General features: G+C 36.3%; 1 protein-coding gene across 1 annotated transcript in view; it reads right to left on the reverse strand.

Moving 5' to 3' along the window:
* SPON1 (spondin 1) overlaps window positions 1-20,110 on the reverse strand; it is a 342,309-nt gene that overhangs the window by 24,792 nt on the left and 297,407 nt on the right. The window lies entirely within an intron of this gene.

A 20,110-nucleotide genomic window follows, 5' to 3' on the forward strand; every position in this document is an offset into this window, starting at 1 on the left:
CTTCACCATGGTGACAAGATAGGGCAAAAATGTAAAATGTGAGGACAGTCGTAAGTTCGAGGACTGGTCAAAAGTGTGAGGACCAGTCAAAAATAACTTTTTCAGCCCTCTGAGTAGTCCATATGCATTAAAGGATTACAGCAATAGAGAGGGATGAAGGAATGGAAATTAGAGTAGGAGTGAGGGTAAGAGAGGGAGGAAGAGAGGAGGAGAAGGAGAAAGAAAGAGGAAGTAGGGAGGAGAAAAAGAGGGTGGGGGGAAGAGAAAGTAAGAAGGAAAGAAAAAAGAGAGGTGGTAGGTTTGAGGAGAAAGATTGCTGTACAATAAAAAAGATGAAAGGGAAGAAAGCCAACCCCAAGCAAATATAAAGATATTAAGATAAAGAATGAATTGTTAAACTTTAAAGAATAAAAGAGAACAAATATGAATAAATAGCAATAATTAGAAACACACATACAAACATACAATGTATTTTCTTTGAACAGAATATTTGGCTGGTTCACAAATTTAAACAGCGTTTAGTCATTTCAATTAAATTTACAATTTCTATATTTCCTTTTTGCCATATTTATTCCTCATCTATTTTTTAAAAAAACCAATATTACCCTTCATCCTCATCTCTAATCTTAATCAAATTCAATTTTTCCCTTCTATTCTATATTATACCCCTTCCCATTGTCATCTATTTTTATATCCATCCTCACATTGTTTAATTATGTAATTATGTAATACAGTTGTTTAATACAAATTCAACATTTTAATATAAATCAATTAGTTATAAAACTATCTTTTTTGTATATTAATCAATATGAACATGAATATTCCAATTATTTCCATGCAATCCAATTTCTTACAAATCAATTAATTATATTTACCAATAATAATAAACCAAATAATTTCTCCCATATATTCCTCCGAACCACAACTTAACCATTTCTGCTTTCAACACAATATACAATTAATAGTATCTCAATTATTACAATTCCCTAGTTAAATACAGCTTTTTTTCCTTTGTGTTTTAAAATCTTGAACTCTCCTCCTAAATTTCCCATTGTTTGCAGTTTTTCACCTACCTTTTTTGGGGAGGAAAAATAAAAATAAAAATAAATCTCTCTCTGCCTCATTTTGTCACGCTGCACCAAAGACTCTGGTTTCGGTTTCGTTTCTGAAGCTTAGCTAGGGGGAAAAAAAACTGCTTTACACTGATTGCCTGTAGGGCGGCCCTTTGAAGCCCCGGGCAAGAGTTTAAACAGTTTTTTTTTCTTCTAGCCATCAGCTGGGGCTCAAGAAAAATCGGGACTTTTTTGAAACGCTGCGGGACGCGGGACAAATTGCTCAAAAGCGGGACTGTCCCGCCAAAAGCGGGACGTCTGGTCACCTTACTATAGGAGAAACTGTCACCAGTAAATGCTCAGAACCAAAGTCTAATACCAGCAGGAAGAAAGGAATAAGAATTGCTCCAGTCGAAAAGGCCTACTTTGAATCTCGTGTGCCAAAGAGTTTTGGATGGAGAATTCAGGAGAGGAGACTGTTCTGTGGTGGCCTCAGCCCTTTGTAATATTCTCCTGCCAGAGATGAGGTTGGCCCCCATACTCCAGGCCTTCCTGAAGAGCCTGAAACTTGGATCTGCCAGGTAGCCTGGGGCCCTGATAGGGATACTTTATTTTGGGCGGTGATTAATGGGGTAGAAAGAAGATCCTCTCCTCATCTCATCTTTCCTCTTAGTTTTTAGTCTTTATTTAATCTTTCTAATTTTAATTGTTTTGTACTATCTTTCTAAAAACCATTTTATCATTTTATAAGCCATCTAGCATCACGGCAACAGTGAAGTGGGCAGCATATAAATTCAATTAACAAATAGCCTTTTGTAAGTGTAATGCCTCCAGTGTAAGCTCCTTTTAATCAAACTTTAACCTCACACGACACCAGCATTGCCAAGTGAATAATGAAGACGGCTGAGAGGCATAACATTTCCACATCTACAATAAAGACGTCCTTAGAAATAAAATTCTGTTCAGGAATCATTATTGCTTTTGAGTAGATATTGCTTCTGAGTAGACTTGAAAAACTTTTCATTGGTAACTTGGATCATGGAAGAATGTCTTCACTGTAAATTTTTGTACTTCACTTCTTAAACTCCTAAATCATATTCTCTACCCAAATTATTGGGTATAAAGCCAGCTTGGAACTTTAATTTTACTGATTCTTGGGCTGTTTTCTACCTCAGTTCTCTGTTCCATCTGTGGCTGCTTTTTATTTAGTGGAAGGTAATATTTAAGGTTAGGAAATCTCATCTGTTGCTATCGATTCAGGTTCCTCAAAATACCTAGTATGTGAAATATTACATAGCCATCTTCCTATTTATTACTTTTCAGTTTGAAATTTTTGTTTTCCCCCTGCTGGTTTCCCAGGCACAGGACTTACCAGGAAGCAAAAGGAACCAATCATGCCACATAGCAATTATGGATATGCTGCCATTTTCTCCCTTAATCATTCATCTCTGTGCCACTATTAAATTAAGGGACATAAGGTTTCATTTAAAAATTGCAGGAATATAAAACCTGTACTACCATACCTTCTTCTTGTAAATTGCAACGTGCCCTTGAAAAAAAAAAGGATATTGACACCATTATTTCTATGAATGCCTACAGGGCTGATAAATAAATCCTACCAAATTTAATGAAGGATATTCATAACTAGTGTAAATAAAATTGCAGAATTAAACCAAATAAAACAAAGAAGAAATATCATTTTCTGGAAAAAAAACAAACAAACCCCTACCTATTTCTGGTACGAAATGCCATTCAAAGTAGAAGAAGTGAGTTCCACGGACACAAAATGCAACAAGCACTTTAAGAAGTTATTTTTAATGGTGATATATTAAAAGCAAGTAAATAATATTGAAGTATAGTGTGTATTTTAGTGAGAATGGGGCAAGCCTCTGACATGATTTCTAGTGACAATAAGCTAAAAAATGTTTGAACAGACTTATGGACAACTTAACTACATCAGCTTCTTCTCCCAGGTTGGCACAATGGCTCTTTAACATTGTATTAGGGCCAGCAATAAAATCATAATCATCTTTCTTTCTAAATGAAGTAATTTACTAACATTATAAATACAGTTGAATGCATACTGTCATTTTTGGAAATATATAGAATCAGGAGATAATCACTTCATATTGTCTAGTTTTTTGTCATTGCATTTCATGAGTTATATTTATATATTTATTTACTATTTATTTCTTGGATTTTTTTATTTTGAAAGGTAGAAAATAAAATCTTTAGGACATTATATCTGTATAATGAGGGTCTTCTCATTATATCTGTATAATGAGGTGCCCCCACAGAGGGCCTTCTCCGTGGGGGCACCTACCCTCTGGAATCAGCTGCCCCCAGAGATAAGGAGAATCCAAGACCTCGGTGCCTTCCGCCATGCCCTTAAAACCTTCTTTTTCCAGCAAGCCGGGCTGGCCTAACACTTTTTAAAATGTTTTAATTGTTTGTTATTGTTTTTAATCATGGGGCCAAATTTATATATATCTTTTTAATTGTATTTTAATGTTTGTAGTTTATGTTTTTACTTGGCTGTTCACCGCCCTGAGTCCTCAGGGAGAAGGCCGGTATACAAATCTAAAAATAAATAAATAAATAAATAAATAAATAAATAAATAAATAAATAAATAAATAAAATAATCTAAGTGTACCATTCACAGTAAAAAAATAATCAAGCTTTCATAGATTAACACTTAAAAAAAGGTATCCATTAATTATATATTCTGAAAGTGGCTGAGGAAACAACATGGGGGCAGAATTATACTTTTCAACTCGATGTGGGTTTTACTCAATAAAAATAAATGAGTTGTTTCAGGAGAAGATCTCCCAATTTCTCGAATCCCCTTTATGGATGCCTTTCTTGTTATTCGAGGTGTGAGGGTTGAAGAACTCTTCTTATTCTTTTGGGTTTGCTTAACCATTCCTAAACCTCTTATAAATAGTTTAAGGCTCTATGGTATTGGAAAAGGGTAGGATATGGGAAAGATACAGGGTAGGATAAACACTTAGTTAACACTGGACTAAAGGAACAAATGGATTTGTATTAAACTACTGAAAAGTGGGTTTTAAAACAGTTTTCCTTATTTCTATATATTCGAAACCTCGCCAATACTAGCCTATGTGACCTGAAATCACCCTTTATCTTGTCTCCCTTAGAAGGTGTTTCAAAGTTTGGGTTCTAAGCCTCCCTTAGTCTTGTCCTTCCATATTATCTCTCTTAATTCCCTTCTCCAGCTGAAACATAACTTGGGAGGGTGTGCCATCCTTTGTTTGGCAGTTTCGTCCCCTAATCATCACAAACCTCTAGTAGGAACTCACTTTTGTGAAATGTATGTATTATACACACCATTTATACAGCAACTACAGACCTTATTGGAAAAGCTTTGAAATGTGGCAAAGTAATAGGTTAAAAATCTAAATAGCTCTGTTCCGCAAGGACAGAAAGAGAAAAAAATTAAAAAGATATTCACAGAATCTGAGGATGACATGTTTGAATGTCCAGTTGACCAACAACTGTGGTATAAATTATTACATTAAGGTTGATTAATGAGCCGTGGTGGCACAATGGTTAGAATGCAGTACTCCAGGCTAAGTCACTGCTCACTCCAGGAGTTTGATTCTGAATGGCTCAAGGTTGACTCACCCTTCAGAGGTTGGTAAAATGAGGACCCAGATTGTTGGAGACAATATGCTGACTCTGTAAACTACTTATAGAGGGCTGTAAAGCACTATGAAGCAGTATATAAGTCTAAGTGTTATTGCTATTGCTGTTAAGTTGAGACCTCAAGCTTCATGTGATTTTAAAATCCCATTTTTGGCCCATCTTTGCCAAAAATTGGTGGACGTTTCTTTAGCTTGGAAAAATACAAAACTGTATTGTAATTTAGCATTATTTTAAAAAATGTCCAAAGACTCAAACTTCTGTCTCTAGCCACTTTGCACTACCACCACACTTACCATAATCAGCACCTACAAATTGTTAAGTGCAAGCCACTCTTACTTTAGCAAAATAAAAATACTTTATATTTTAAAAGAGTCACTTCGGACAGCAAGATTGGTGGCATATAAATTTAATAAATAAATATGTTGCTCTAGCATAATAGAGACATAGATACCAAAGAATAAATCCCAACAAACTCAACAATTTTACCTGATCAACTGGATGACTATATGTGGAAGTACCTAAATGATTGCAGTAGGTTTGTTTCCTGCTTTGACAGCCTAATTATTCCCTAAAATAATTTAGGTGTTGTAAAATAGATGGTAGACATTCTGTTCCTTATCATGTTTACTGTGGCAAAAGAACTAAGAACAGCCCTTTCCATCTGGTGCACTTCATATAAATGTGGATTCCATCTTGCAAAAGTTCAAATCAAGGAAAGCACAGAGAACACGATATTACATGTGAATCCGTGCCATTTATTGTCTTATAAATGTAGAGCATTTCCATTTCTTTTTTAATGAAACGTAGGCAGGAGGTTTTCTCTATGATTTCCCAGTGTTTCCATATAGTTTGAGATAAAAGAAACATCAGCACACGAATGATTTCAGATTGTTCATGCTGGGGACAAGAAATAGCAAAGTCTGTGACAGGACAAAGCTTCTCAGGTCAGTGATGTTGACAGAGCACTGGTGAGAAAAGCAGGAGGAAAATGATGGTGTGCTAAAAGGATAATACTGAGTGCAAAGAAGAGTGTTGAAAGAAATTCTGCAGGATGCAATAGTAAATCTGGGAGCAAAAGGTTTCTCCATGCAGATAGGCATGTATACGCATAGGCACACATACATAAATAGCCATTGTTCAGTTTGCATTTGACAGGAATGTAGCAAAAGAAAAAAAAGTAAGCTTAAGGATGATTGAATATGATGAAAAGAGAGGATTTATAGTTTGCCTCCAGAGTAATATTACTGAATGCCAGCAGTATATTTAGATGCCTTCCATCCTCATACTCATTCCACACAAATATAGTGCCTTTTAACTGAAGCTCTCCGTAGAGATAACTTAGGTGAGTTTTGTTGAGATAATCCTTGGGATATATGGAAAGTCTATTAGACTTTCTCCTGACCTACTGTACTTTTCTGGCAACAGAAATATAAGATCCAGGAACTGTGGCAAGAAATGATTTTGTTCTCTATTTTTCTTTTCTTTGTGCAAAACAGAGGTCAAGGAAAGAGTTAAAGTGCTGGAATTCTTTTGCCAAAGAGAACAGATTTCACTCCCCACATCATTTACAGTGTACAAAAGAAAATACAGTGCTTTTCCAGTCAGGCTCAGCCAGATTCATGGGCAACAGAGAGGCGGAGAACATTTCACTAAGGCCTATAGAACTGCTTTGAAATATGGTCAAGGCTAAAGGGCAAAAATAAGAGTATTTTCTTGTGTTTATTATAAAAATAGTTTGTAAGAGCCCAGGGGAGAAAAAATGAGAGCTAGTTTTTAGATTGGTTAAAAAAAAAATCTTTCATGATTTTTCTAAAAAGTTCAACAGGTGCAATCTATGTTTCCTTCACAAAAGAAACTTGCCCCCCTCTTGCTTAAAAAGAAAAATCAGAATCAGAACCTTTACACCCAAATTTACCCATATATAGATTTCTCATTTGAAAGTAGAACTCTTGCCAAATTATGTTGCTACTTCTTAAGACATCTTACTGGTCAGACCTCTAATGGAGTTGTTCCTTGGACTACTTCTTGTTCAGGTTGCTACAAGAGAATTAATTGTGTTAATTGTGTCCTTTCAGGGACCACTGTATTCTCCCAGGAATCATCCAGATATTGACTTGAGGATCAAAAATGTTCCCCCTTCCAGACAGAGATCATCTTTTTTTTTTTTAAATGTTATTTGATTGGCAGAACTTTCTGTTATGAAGTCAATGTGCCTAGGCAAAATGTAGCTATTTTTTAAACTTAAATTAATGAATGTTTGGATAAGCAATTTGCTTTACTTTGATTACAACTAGGTATAAAATCTTTAAGACATAGAGGAACTGCTTTGGGTGCTATTGTTAACCATCTGTATTATACTGATACATGTCTGCATATGGAACAAATATCTAAGGAGGAAATAATGAATCTGTCAGGTTTCGATGCTATCTCAAAATAAATGAATTTCCAAACTGCCAATCTTTGAGGAAATTTTCTCTTTATTGAGCACAGCAATCTGATCCTGGCTCTTTCGCGATCAGTACTGACCTTTACCCCCCAATCCCTCCCTTTCCGATCCCCAATTCTCTGCTTCTCATTGGCTATCTTCCAAGCCACTTTCCTCATCTCTTCTTCGTCAGATCACAGGAATCTCTCCCCCCCTCCCATCTCCGAGGAGACAGAATCTTCAAAGGGATTTAGTAGGCAAAAGTTCAAGCTTCTCCTCTCTTTATATATGTCAGTGCTGGGACGCTGACAGAAACTAAACTGTGTTGCCTCAGACACCAGGAGAGTGTTGGGGGAGAGCTTTATATTGTGATTCGCTGAATCACACTTTTACAAACCTCTGTTGTGAACCTGGAAGACATTCCTTGACACATTTGTTTACGTAACTCATCTGCATGTATCAAAATGACACTGGTCATTTGGTCAAAATGTGGTATGGTAATCCTCCATAGCCGTGTACTTATCTTCCTTCTGGTTTTTCTTACCCATTCCTCCAGGGAGTCAGAAAGAGTGCACACATGGGTGATGTTAGAAATGCTTCTCTGGAAATCTAGTGCTATTCTTTTAATGCCCAAGATCCCTTAAAGCAAGAGACAGATCTTTCCAAAGTTCTTGAGTCATATCTTGCTTCCTAAAACAGCTGGATATTACAAAAAGGAGTCCAGGCCATTATTGTGACTTGTTTTAAATTTTTTAAAAATGTGAATGGAAAGTCTATGAGAAACAAACTATATCTATGCCCATTTTTACTCTGAAAAATCTTCAATTTCCCCCTCCTCCCAACAAAATGACTGCAATTGTGGCACCAAATGGGGCAGACAAATGCAGATCTTAGAAGCAAGCTTTTCAGCCCTGTGTGTGTGTGTCTGTGTATGTGTGAAGAGTGTAATGTCAATTTCAATCTTTATTATTTTTAACAAAACAAAATTCATGCCATCAAATGCTAGCAAGAAAATATTGGGGCTACCAACAGAGAGATGGTTCTACATGTGGTTTGGGATCAAAGCTGCTCCTGCTTTAAAGGGCAAAGCTGTATTATTTTATCATAAACTCTTTTACTTTCAGCAATCATAAACTGTTATACTTATACCTAAGTCTTTTATTCACCCCGGGGAACAACTGAATCTAAGCTACTGAAGCAAGATAGGCATTTTATTTAAGTTACCTCGAGTATCTTAATTTTGTGTACTGTAACATGTAGCATAATGGAAACAGAAGTAGTCTTTTTATTGTAGCATTAACCTGCCCGATTGCATAACAAAAGTGGCATAAAATATCTCAGGAGAAAGAGACCAAACTGTAGGTATGTAACTGAACTCAAAACTATGACAAAGTAGAGTTTACTGTTGTAAACTAAACAAAGCAAATTAAGGAAAAGAATTTAGAAAGGCATTCAAAATAAAGGCAACAGAGATAAAGGCACAATACACTATATCCACAAGATTTACATTGTTTATGATTATTACAATCAATAGAGACAGAGAAAAGTACTTAGCTGTGGCCACAATCACTAAGTCAATACGTAGTATGAGACTTATGAAGAAGAAAGCAAGGAATAGTGCAGTTGTCTCAAGACCCTGAAATGTCTCAATATAATGACTTACTGGTTATTGAAAAGGCAAATGATTGAACTTTAAAGAGAGTGAAGCCCTCACTACTTCACTCTCTACATGTTGCCACCAAGCTCTACAGCGGGACAAAACAAAGATAATTTCCTACACTTCAAATGATAGGAAAGTGGGCTTTCAGTATTGATGATAGGCATTACTTTGCTAACTTGGACACATAAGGAATAATCTATCTTGGATGTCCAAGACAGCAAAGTAGTACCAGCAAGCATAAAGGAGTTTCAGTTCTGGAACTATGGGTTAGGAATCAGAAAACAGGGAAATTACATTTGATGAATGAGTTGCAATGCAAGAAAATGTGGGATGGATTGTGGGATTATGACCGAGAGATTATCCAGGGTGGATCTGCAATGATAAAATATGGTTCTTAGGAACTTCTGAGATGAATGTGATGTTCATATTTTCCATCAAGGTTTTAAGTCAGCTAATTTATTGTTGCCCTCATGAATCTTTGACTAAAAATGTATGGAAGACATCTGTATTTATTTGGAATAAAGTTCAATTTATTTAATGCTTGTATACAATTAAGATAAGTAACATCCTGTTCATGTGAAGCAAACTACTTCAAGATTCATGTGTATTGATTGTTATGAGACTAGTGGTTGTGAAGTCTTTTTCAGAGAAAGATACATTAGTGCGTCCAGGAAATGCCAAAACAGAGACACATATTCATTCTACAGGTGTACAGCATGCCATCATGGTTCAGAAGAAGGAATATTATTCTGCCAGTGTTTATTGTTCAAAAGAGTTAAACCCTGTTTCAATCTGAGTGACTTCTTAGAATACCTATTGAGACTTATATGTTGAGAATTTTGTGAATAAAATAGCTCACATTGAAATTGATTAAGTTGGCTGAACAAATTCAACTATTCATGCAAGTAATGTGTTATAAGATCCAAAGCAAAGTCTTGCTAGATCAGCCCTAGGCTGACCTAGACCAGGGTTCTCCAAACCTGGCAACTGTAAGACTTGTAGACTTCAACTCCCAGAATTCCTCAGACAGCTTTACTGGCTGAGGAATTCTGGGAGTTGAAGTCCACAAGACCACCCCTGGTCTACACCAATATGGCCTCATAGGACCCAACTAGATTTCTGTAAAAAGACACATCCACCTCCTGCTACTACTGCTTGAACCTGGTTTTTAGAGCCGTGTACCCACAAAAGGGGAAGTGATACTGAGTCTTGGCCTTCACATCTTGTAATAGATTGCACAAGTTAATTACGCCCTAAAAGAAGTGCTTTCCTTTTTCCTCTCCTGTCATCTGTTATTTTGCCAGTCTAATTTTTATATATTTGTCAAGGCCTCCATTATTAACTAACTGTAGGAGTGTATCTGAAGGAGTGTGATTTATAACACATTTATTAATCTTTTTTCTCCACCTCCATTCTAGGATCGTGGGGATCAGAATGACTAGCTGGGTACAGGAAATGATTAATGGCTCCTTGATGGATTAGTCCTGATTGTCTTGAAGACAGTCATGGAATTGGTTCAGAAGCCCTTTCTGAATTTGGATGATTATACTAATTATATACTTTCCCTCTTTAGAGACAAGATACTTGAAGAGATGATGACCATGCAACTCTAAACATTTCTAGATAACATGATGAGTTTTTCCTGTGTTTTACACTGTAACAGATTTTGGACACTATTAATGACCTGCTCCAATATTCTTCAGAAGATGTTGTCTGGCTAAAGGTAAAATGAGAAAAATGAGCAGGAAATGGGCCTTTTCAGTTATTGCTATGCCAGGTAACTTGGCACGACTGTATTTGTCTTTTCTGCCATAAGGAAGACCTTATTTTAGCCAGGTAGACCTTTCAGGGTTTTTTTTTATTGGGGCCTTCTATTACAGAACCTAAAGACAGGATGTTATTTTCTATGTATATTTTACATTTGAGTCTATGTATAATTTACATTTGAGTCTTCGGAGAAAGGCGGCATACAACTTGAACAAATAAATAAATACATTAAATAGCAATAGCACTTATAAACCACTTCACAGTGCTTTACAGCACTTTCAAAGCGGTTTACAAAGTCAGCATATTGCCCCCAACAATCTGGGTCCTCATTTTACCCATCTCAGAAGGGTGGAAGGCTGAGTCAACCTTGAGCAGGTGAGAATCGAACTGCCGAACTGCTGGCAGCGGCAGTCAGCAGAAGTGCCTGCAGAACTGCATTCTAACCACTGCACCACCACGTCTCTTAAACAAGAATGCAGCCTCACCATTTAATGAATACCCTCTGATAATGAATACCTTCTTGTCCTCATTCATCACTACATTTAACAGAGCATTCATGAATGTGTAGAACCTCATACCGTAAGTTCCTGAAATTAGCAGTGAAAAATGCGTGACTCTTTGTCCCTTAAAATATGGAAATTCATCACTCAGCACCCAAAATCAGACAGCCAATTTCTAGGACAATTATGCCAAGGTGTAGATATAATAATTAGCTACAAGGGAATACCATGCCGAAAGAATGTTCTCTTTTTCACAGGCAGCTTGCATTGTCACCACGCATTGTTCCAGCGATGGAAGGGACACTGCTTGTGGGAGAATCAAGACTGATAAAAGGGAATTAGGCCACAAATCTGGATTTCACAGATAACAAACATTGAAATGGTCTACCTGGTCAACAAGTGCACAGAATGTTATTTTCTGACTGTTATACTACTTGCTATAATATAAAAAAAGTGAGAGATAATAGAAGTTATCCCTGAAGCATTTCTTAGAGCTTTCAAGCAGCTTTCAATCTAAAGTACAATATATTTTATAAACAGCAACAAGCCTACAATTGTATTTGCAGTCATGTGTAAAATCTCGAAAGTTGCCAGACATCAGAGTGCTTCCTTAAAAAACCTAAAACACATCACTTCCTTTAATAATTGTTTAAAATGCCTATGAATACTTCTAATATGCAATTTTTAAAATTGGATGGAGGCCTAGCTGCATTTTAAGAGATCAATTTAAATCTTAACAGGGTTGCATTATATTTTGCAGAATTGGCACTGCAAGTGCCTACAAAAAAATTGACAGTTAATTACAGGTAGTCCCCAATTTAGGACTTGTCGCTTAGTTCGAAGTTAAAACGGACCTATTTTGGGGGGCTACTTACAACCCAGAATCAAAGTTCTAATGGTCAGGTCTCTTCCGCAATCAAACTTTGGCATCATGGCTGCTCTTATAGCCATTTGCAGCATCCTGCAGTCATGACACCGCAATTTACGGCACTTATTTCCACTTCTCAATAAAATCACACCATAGCAAATAATAGATTCACTTAAGAATTGTGCTGTTTATTTTGCAACTGCCCAAAAATGGTGGTAAAATTGGGTCAGTTTTTAGGCTCCACTGCAGTGGTAACTCAAGAACAACCGATATGCATCTATCTGTATCTATATCAACTATATCTATGTACATCTGTACTGTTTATCTGGATGTGAAGAGGGAAAAGCATTTTGGATCCACAGAGAGACTGTCATAGCTCTTTTTCATAGCTCCATTCCTTAAAGCTGCTGTGTCACTTCTTGAAACTATGGCTATAACTCAACCCTGGGAAAGCACACATAGATTTAAGAAGTTGCCAATTACTGCTCCCAATCATTTTTTCTCTCTCTTTGAAATGGAAGATGTGCACAGTGATAAAGGATGTTAGGAGAGTTAGTTTTCACAGTCACAACACAATCACAATCTGATAGTTGGGTTTGTGTGTGGAAAGGATAGATGGAAAGAAGACATTCAAAAGATGAGGCTGAGTCCTTGTTCAAAGTATTGCTTCTATAGATACAACTTCTTGAAACATGGAAGTTTCTCAGATCCTTTGATTATGGCTTCTTTTTAGTAAATGTTATTTATCTGAAATCCTTGGGTTTTTTATGAGCTTGCCTAAATGATTCACTACTGCCTGTGGTATAGAGCAGATTGTAGGATTTGGATAGGAGATGGAGTTATTTATTTATTATATAGAAATTTCTGAATCACTTCACAAACCATACTATTTCAAAGATATCTAACAAAACATTCAATATTATAGTTCAAATAAGAAATCATCTTTCTGGTCAGAAAGGCATTTTAATAGAAACTTAAATACAGGGAATGGATTGCTTCAGAACTTTGCAATTAAACTTTTTCTTTCTTTGCCATGACAAGAAACATCCTTTAATAAATCTTTTCAGATTAGATTTTTTAATGTATTTTATTTCTGAAGAATTGAAGCATCAACACAAACAATCATTGAGTTCTCCATGAATCCCATGGATTTTAAAAGAAGAATGGAATAAGCAGATCTTGCACATTCTGGTGAGAGAGAAGTTCCCTGAGGATGAGTTTCAGCAGTAGTCTGAAAGCTTGGATGACTAAACTTCTGGTCCCAGTGACCAACCCAGATTGGCTCCTGCAAACAGGTTTGTTCTTGACAGTAAGTCAGTTGTATATATGTTCACATGGTGAATGATGGATGCTCTGTTATTTCTACAAAAAAAGCTTTGGGTCTAGCTTTTTCATAATCAGAATGAAAATTATAATGCTAAGATGGGAACTTGGCTGAAAAGAAAGTCCACTGTCTATTCTGCATAATAGTGGTGTTGTTGCCACCATCACATCTCTCACCATTACCTTAGCCCTCACAAAAACCAAGATTGGGTTGGCATGGGAGACTAGTTTCTCTTACATGCACACTGCTTGGACATGTATATCATGGTAATTGGCAGGTTGTATTGTGTATTCCTGAAAATAAGACCCTGTCTTATATTTTTTGAACCCCGAAATAAGTGCTTGGCCTTATTTTCAGGGAGGTCTTATTATTTTGGGGCACATGGAGCAAGATGGGGCTCCTCTTGCCATCTTATCTGATTTCTAGCTCTGCGTTTAAATATTTTCGGGGGCGGCTTATTTTAGTGCATGTGCTCAAAAGCCCGATAGGGCTTATTATTAGGGGATGTCTTATTTTCGGGGAAACAGGGTATATGCGGAGATCAAAAAGTGAGTGATTTAAGTTGTACATGCCAAATTCAAAGGAACGGTAGGCATTTTGCAGTAGGCCAGCAGGCATGTGAGGTTGCATTATATAGTTTAAAATAACTGCTAAATAGAATTTTATTAGGCTGAAAATACACACACACATATATAACCTAAACCCAAAGGAAAGACCATTTACACTTCATGCAGCACTTGTGATCAAATGTACAGAAAAGTAAAAAATAATGCAACAGAATCACTTTTTAACTATTATAAACTGCACATACACAGTGATCTTTACAAAGTTCAGAAATCTAGGATGAATGAATTGATGACTATGTCTTTCCACGTTAGATAATGGAAAATCACAAACTATGAGGAGAAAAGAGAGAATGGTATAAGCTTTTCTTATTTTGAAGAGAAGAATTTGCCTTCAAATAAGAAAGTTCTTCCTGCTCACAATTGTAAAAATCTCTCTCTCTCTCTCTCTCTCTCTCTCTCTCTCTCTCTCTCTCTTTCTCTCTCTCTCTCTCCCCCCTCTCTCTCTCCCTCTCTCTCTCTCTCCCTCCCTCTCCTTCCCTCCCCCTCCCCCCTCCCTCTCCTTGGCTTTGCCCCCCAAACAGTAATAACTTTGTTGTTATATAGTTGTTTTGACATGTCAAGACAAGGCAGAATCAGCATAATGCTAAAGTTCTTCGCAAGAACAATCAGTTGAATGACTTCTTTTATTGGTCTAGGTTCTCCTGTAGAAGAATGGTTACACAATGAGATGGCTAAGCTTATCAATTGTCATGATAGGTCTGTACAGGTACTTGTACAAATAGAACTGGCCAGAACAGTTTCAAGATGGGCAGTTGTACAAATTTTTTAAAGAAACAAATAAAAGTACATATAAGTATAATCAAAACTACAAAACATACTGTAGAATATTAAAAACACTTTTATCATGGTATTTTATTTCTAATGTTCATATCCTGGCTTTCCTTTAAGGATCTCAGATCTAAGATACATGCTTTAAGATGTCACAAGACACTTCTGTATATTTCTTGCCACAAACTAACATTAGTTAAATCTTCAAACATTAGTTAAATCTGTCACAAATGGACAGAAGACCAGATGGGCAAAATATATTGAAACCACACAAATCATAGGAAGTTCTTATTGACCATCAAGACAGTGTTGGCATTGCATGAGTACCACTGGCCTGAGATGAGCAGGATCAACTTCCCCATCTGGTCCATGCAATAATTCAGCCAAGATGGCACTTTTTATCAACAATCAATCATTGCAAACAAAAGCAAGTTAGTTTCACAGATGCCAAATTGGAAATTAATTAGAATTTCTCTACTCAAGTTGGTAGACAGCTAAAGAATGATGACACAGAGTTGAGGAAAACAATATAATTCATTTTGTCCCTCTTAGCCAAACTTAAAAAAAAAAAAAGCTTCAGTAAATTGTCTTTTTGCAGTCATACAGTAGATAATTTTGTTCTCACTCTCCTTTCATGCTTGAGACGTGCCTTTTGTTATGTATCACTGTTTCACACTCTATTGTTGATCACATTAAAAGAATCTTTCCATGCTAGACGTATCCCAGTTATCTTTAGAAGGATGTTAAAAGAGGTGGAAACAGCTGAGCATGGCACACCATACTGTTACCATAGAGACAAGAAACTGTCTTATCTTCCTCTTTCTCTTCTATAATTCCCAAACTGCAAATTTTTGTTTAATGCAACACCATACAATTTATAAAAGGTTAGCCTATTCAAACGAATCTGGCAGCCTTAATTTCCTAATAAAGTTAGCTATAATAACCAATGTAAAAGTCTGGTGGCAGCAGGCAGAGAGCACAGAAAGTAAAATGAAAATATTTGCCAACTGTTTTACTTTGAAAGTCTTAAAAATATATTGCATCATCTTGGGTTACTATGCTATTCAGAGCAAGATGCCATTATTGTTTATTAGTTTTCATATGGCTTTTATGTTACTTTACTTTTTGATTGGCGCCCTCCAGAGTTTTTGATAAGATGGGTGGCTATATAAATGTTCTAAACAAGTTAATAAATAAATGATTTATAAAACCTGTAACATGGCAATTTTAAATAGCAGTTAACTCATTTAAAAATAATTAAACTCTGGTAAAAGTCAATATTGGCAATATTTATAAGACATAACAATAACAGTGATACTAGAAGTCTAGGAAAAAACCAGCTTCCTCAAACCACAGATCAGAACCAACCAACTTGCTGTTTAAACCATCACGTCAGCCATAAATGAACCAGAATTTTATACAGCAACTAATTGAATGGTCCAGAACAGTGCTATGAGTTAATGATGATCTCATTCTCATCCAGTATAACACCCCATCCCTACCCCTAGCTGTTATTAGCATTGGGAAAGACATTCCCACTGGCACTTTTTAGGGTTTACCACTCAAACCCTAAAGGCAATTGTAGGAAAAAGGGCAAAGAAGGTCCTCCTTCTGGTTTGGCTTTCCAGAAACTTTTGAAATTGAAATTATACTGGAGCCCTTATGGTAACTAAACTGCCTGATTAATTTACTTATGGTTTTATGAACTTAATTTTATTTATTTTATTTTTAATCATATCATAAATGTTTTATTCTATCATTATTGTAACCTGCTGAGAGTGGCAGGGGGTATATATTTGATAAATCAATAGCTTGTGGAGGGATCTCATCTCTTCTCCAATATTATGCTCCAGAACCAGGCTGCACATCACAGCAGCATTTTATTTATTTCAAAAGAGCTACATTTGTGTAATTGCTGGCCTCATTATCAAAAGAGGTCTATAAAGCACAGCAGTTCTCTGGTTGTGTCTTACTGCTGCCTATGACGCAATCATACATTTGAGAAACTCATTGAGATGATTATTGCAGAGTTCATTTGAAGATGTGGATGGCTGGGATTGCTTTCCAGATCATTTATCCCAATTCTTCTATCACCAGAATACGTGGCCGGGGAAATTATAGCCATCACATAAAAAGAGACCAGGAAATACATTCTTGCTCAGCCATGAATTACTGACCTTTTTGGACTACAGGTAATCCTCGGCTTACAACCATTTATTTAGCAATTGTTTAAACTTACAATGGCACTGAAAAAAGTGATGTACAACTGGTCCTTGCACTTAGAACAGTTGCAGCATCCCCATGAACAAGTGATGCACATTTGTGACTTCCTGGCTTTCGACAAGCAAAGACAATGGGGGAAGCCAGATTCGCTTAACAACTCGCATGATTCACTGCAATTGACTCTCTGCAGTTCTCTTGGCAAGATTCCAGAAGTGGTTTGTCACTGCCTTTTTCACTGAGCTGAGAGTAACTGGCCCAAGTTCACCCAGCTGGCTTTGTGTCTAAAACAAGAATAGAACTACTGGTTTCTAGCCTGGCACTTAAATCACTGCAAAATCTGGCTTTCTGTTACACTAGACTAGCCATGTTTACATGCCACAATTATATCAAATTGATGACATGTGCATCATGATGTTCTCATACAAACAATGCAAGAGTCACTTGTTTGTGAGATGGAAGGCTTTTTATAAAATTAGATAAATAAAATTAATTTAAATGAATAAAATAAGTAAGAGTCCTGATGGCTAACACATGTGCAAGTTGCATAATTTACACCATGATATCATGACCCACATGCCACCACTGATGCATGAAGACATTGATTCTTTAGTTCTTAAGCTGTGTCAGAATATGCCTTCTAATTTCCACAGAATATTCTTTTTCTTGGGAAAAAAAAACTTCTGCATTCATTTCGAAAAGCTGTTCATTGCTTCTTCTTGTGTAATGGCAAGTTTCCCTATCTCATAGACCACATCCACATAGCTGCTTTCAAGTGCTGTCCTCCCTTTCAGAGCCGTGCCCCTTGAAACTACGGCTTTCTGGTTGACAGTTATGTGTAACCACTGAACAAGTGCTGCTAAATTGCTGAAGACTGAGAAAGGGTTTTAGCAATGGGGATTGGTATGGAAGTTGTCAACTACCTAAGAAGCCCAAGCACGATACATCAGGAGAGGAAGTGAAGCCCTGAGAGTAGCAGCCACTGTGCTGTCTAGGGAATTCTGGGAGTTGAAGTCCCCACATCTTAAAGTTGCCAAGTATGAAAAGCAGTGCTAGATCTAATAACAAAATAAAAAGTGGCTGCAGAAAGATGGCCTTTGATCTGTCTCACAATCAAAGGAAGCTTTGGAGGAAGGAAAACAACTCAGGGACTTTTATGGAGTGGAGCAATGCCCCAGGAGACCATCTTGAACCAATTTGCACCACAAATTTGCCAACAAGGACACCTCTTCTTGGGTGTCCTTCTCCATGGGCATCAATGCTGAATACATTGCCTATATGCAACATCTGGAGCAGGGGTGAGTTTCATTTACCTTGCTACTGGTTTGCTCGCGTGCATGCTACTTCTGTGCATGCACAGACCCGGGGTGAACCAGTAGCAACCCACCACTGATCTGGAGGTGGAATAAAAACAAAAACACACTTCCAAAGTAAAGCACTTGCTCCCCCTCAGCAGTGGGGAGAAAATGAAGCCTGCTCAGTGACACACAGATATGACTACTGAAAAATAGATGTCCTTGTGCCAGGCAAACAGACTATGTGGATTCACACAGAGTTGGCGTAGGCTAAAGTGAATCTACTTAGAAGCCTAATCTCTAGATACTTTTCCCCATTCCTGACTTCAAAGAGATAACCTAAAGACTAGGAAGCTCTGTGGGACATCTGTTTTAGGATATGTCAGTGGAGTTATCAATTATCAACTACAGATCTTCCAATTAATATTTTGTTTAAAAATCTACATGTTGCTGCAACTCTTGGTTGATGCCTACTGACTATAGGTAAAAGTATGCATGCCTGATTTCACTTTCATATTATGAAAGAGAATATTTTTTCCGAAGAAATGAGTATAATAAAATGCTAATGATATACAACAGCTGTTTTATTAAAAGTCTGTGACATCCATTTTCCTTTCCACTTTAAAGAAAATAAAATTAAAAAACCCAAAATATGAACATAATTGTTAGTTAATTCAAGTTCAGAATAAAGGTGTATTTACCATTCAAAATTGAGAGCAAACTTTCTGAAGATTTCAGCTTTCTATATTCAAATACATTTTTTCTTTAATTGTTCTTCTTGGCTGGATAAATGAAGGACGTGCTTAACTGAACAAAACAACAATTGTGCTGCCAATTTGTTCAGTTTTGATTTACACATTTAGAAGTTGGTATTGTGAACATATTGAAGGCAGAACATGAGATCTTTACTAATGGACTGCACTGCATTTTATAACAAAAGGTGGTGAGAAATCAAACAAAACTATTAATTCTAAATAGAGTCAGTGTCTTGTTGGATTCCAATAGTTATACTTAAACTGAAAGTATTTTTATGTTTCAAGAGGAAGTATTTTCATATTTCTGAAACATTGATAATAATAAATGAATTACTGTGCTAGCAGAGAAAGAAAATGGAAACATAATTATGTTATATATTGTAAATACTCTGTTTCACACTGTATGTATTAGGAATAATAATGTATTATAAGAAAATATCTTAATGCTTTTCATTATGGATTTTTTTCCCAAAGACACTTTGATAACAACATCTTACACATGTTGCTAGTCCTCTAGGATCAGTGCTACAGGGAGGTAATTAATATTTACCTTAATACTCATTTTTCAAAACTGAGATGCTCATTGATTTGAATCATCTTGTAAATGCGGATTAACACATGCTTGGTATAGATTTAGTAGAAACTCTCATCCAGGTAACAAACTATAATGAATACATGATTGCTTATGCCAATGTTATTCAACTTTGGCAACTTTAAGATTCATGGACATTAACTCCCAGAATTCCCCATGCTGCCAAGATTGAGAGACACAGACTTATCCATTCCAAAAATGTTTATTAACTCTATTCTCTCTAGTAAGGATTTAGAGTAATGTGAAAGTTTAATTGCATTGCCTAATGTTAACTTAATATATTCTCTAATTCATCTTCTATTTTGTAGTTAAAGTAGATTTAAGTCAATAATAGGAAAGGAAAACTTTTAAATTCATCTTTAAATAGGAAAGGTAATGATTGTTCATTAGCATGATAAAGATAATAGGAAGAGCTGTGGGTGCATGTGTCTTCCAAACCTCCTTTGGATTTTGGAAGTATCATGATCTATTCACCACAAAGGGGTGGTGAATAGATCATGATCATCATAAAAAAATAGCAATTTTTAAGAAATTGCTAATCTGAGGTAATTCCTTTTGTCTTTTTTTCTCCAGGCACAGGTCTTCAAACTT

Source organism: Pituophis catenifer, unplaced genomic scaffold (genome assembly GCF_029215685.1).
Source record: "Pituophis catenifer annectens isolate HBS135680 unplaced genomic scaffold, rPitCat1.0.hap2 SCAF_1, whole genome shotgun sequence".
NCBI classification, from domain to species: Eukaryota; Metazoa; Chordata; class Lepidosauria; order Squamata; family Colubridae; genus Pituophis; species Pituophis catenifer.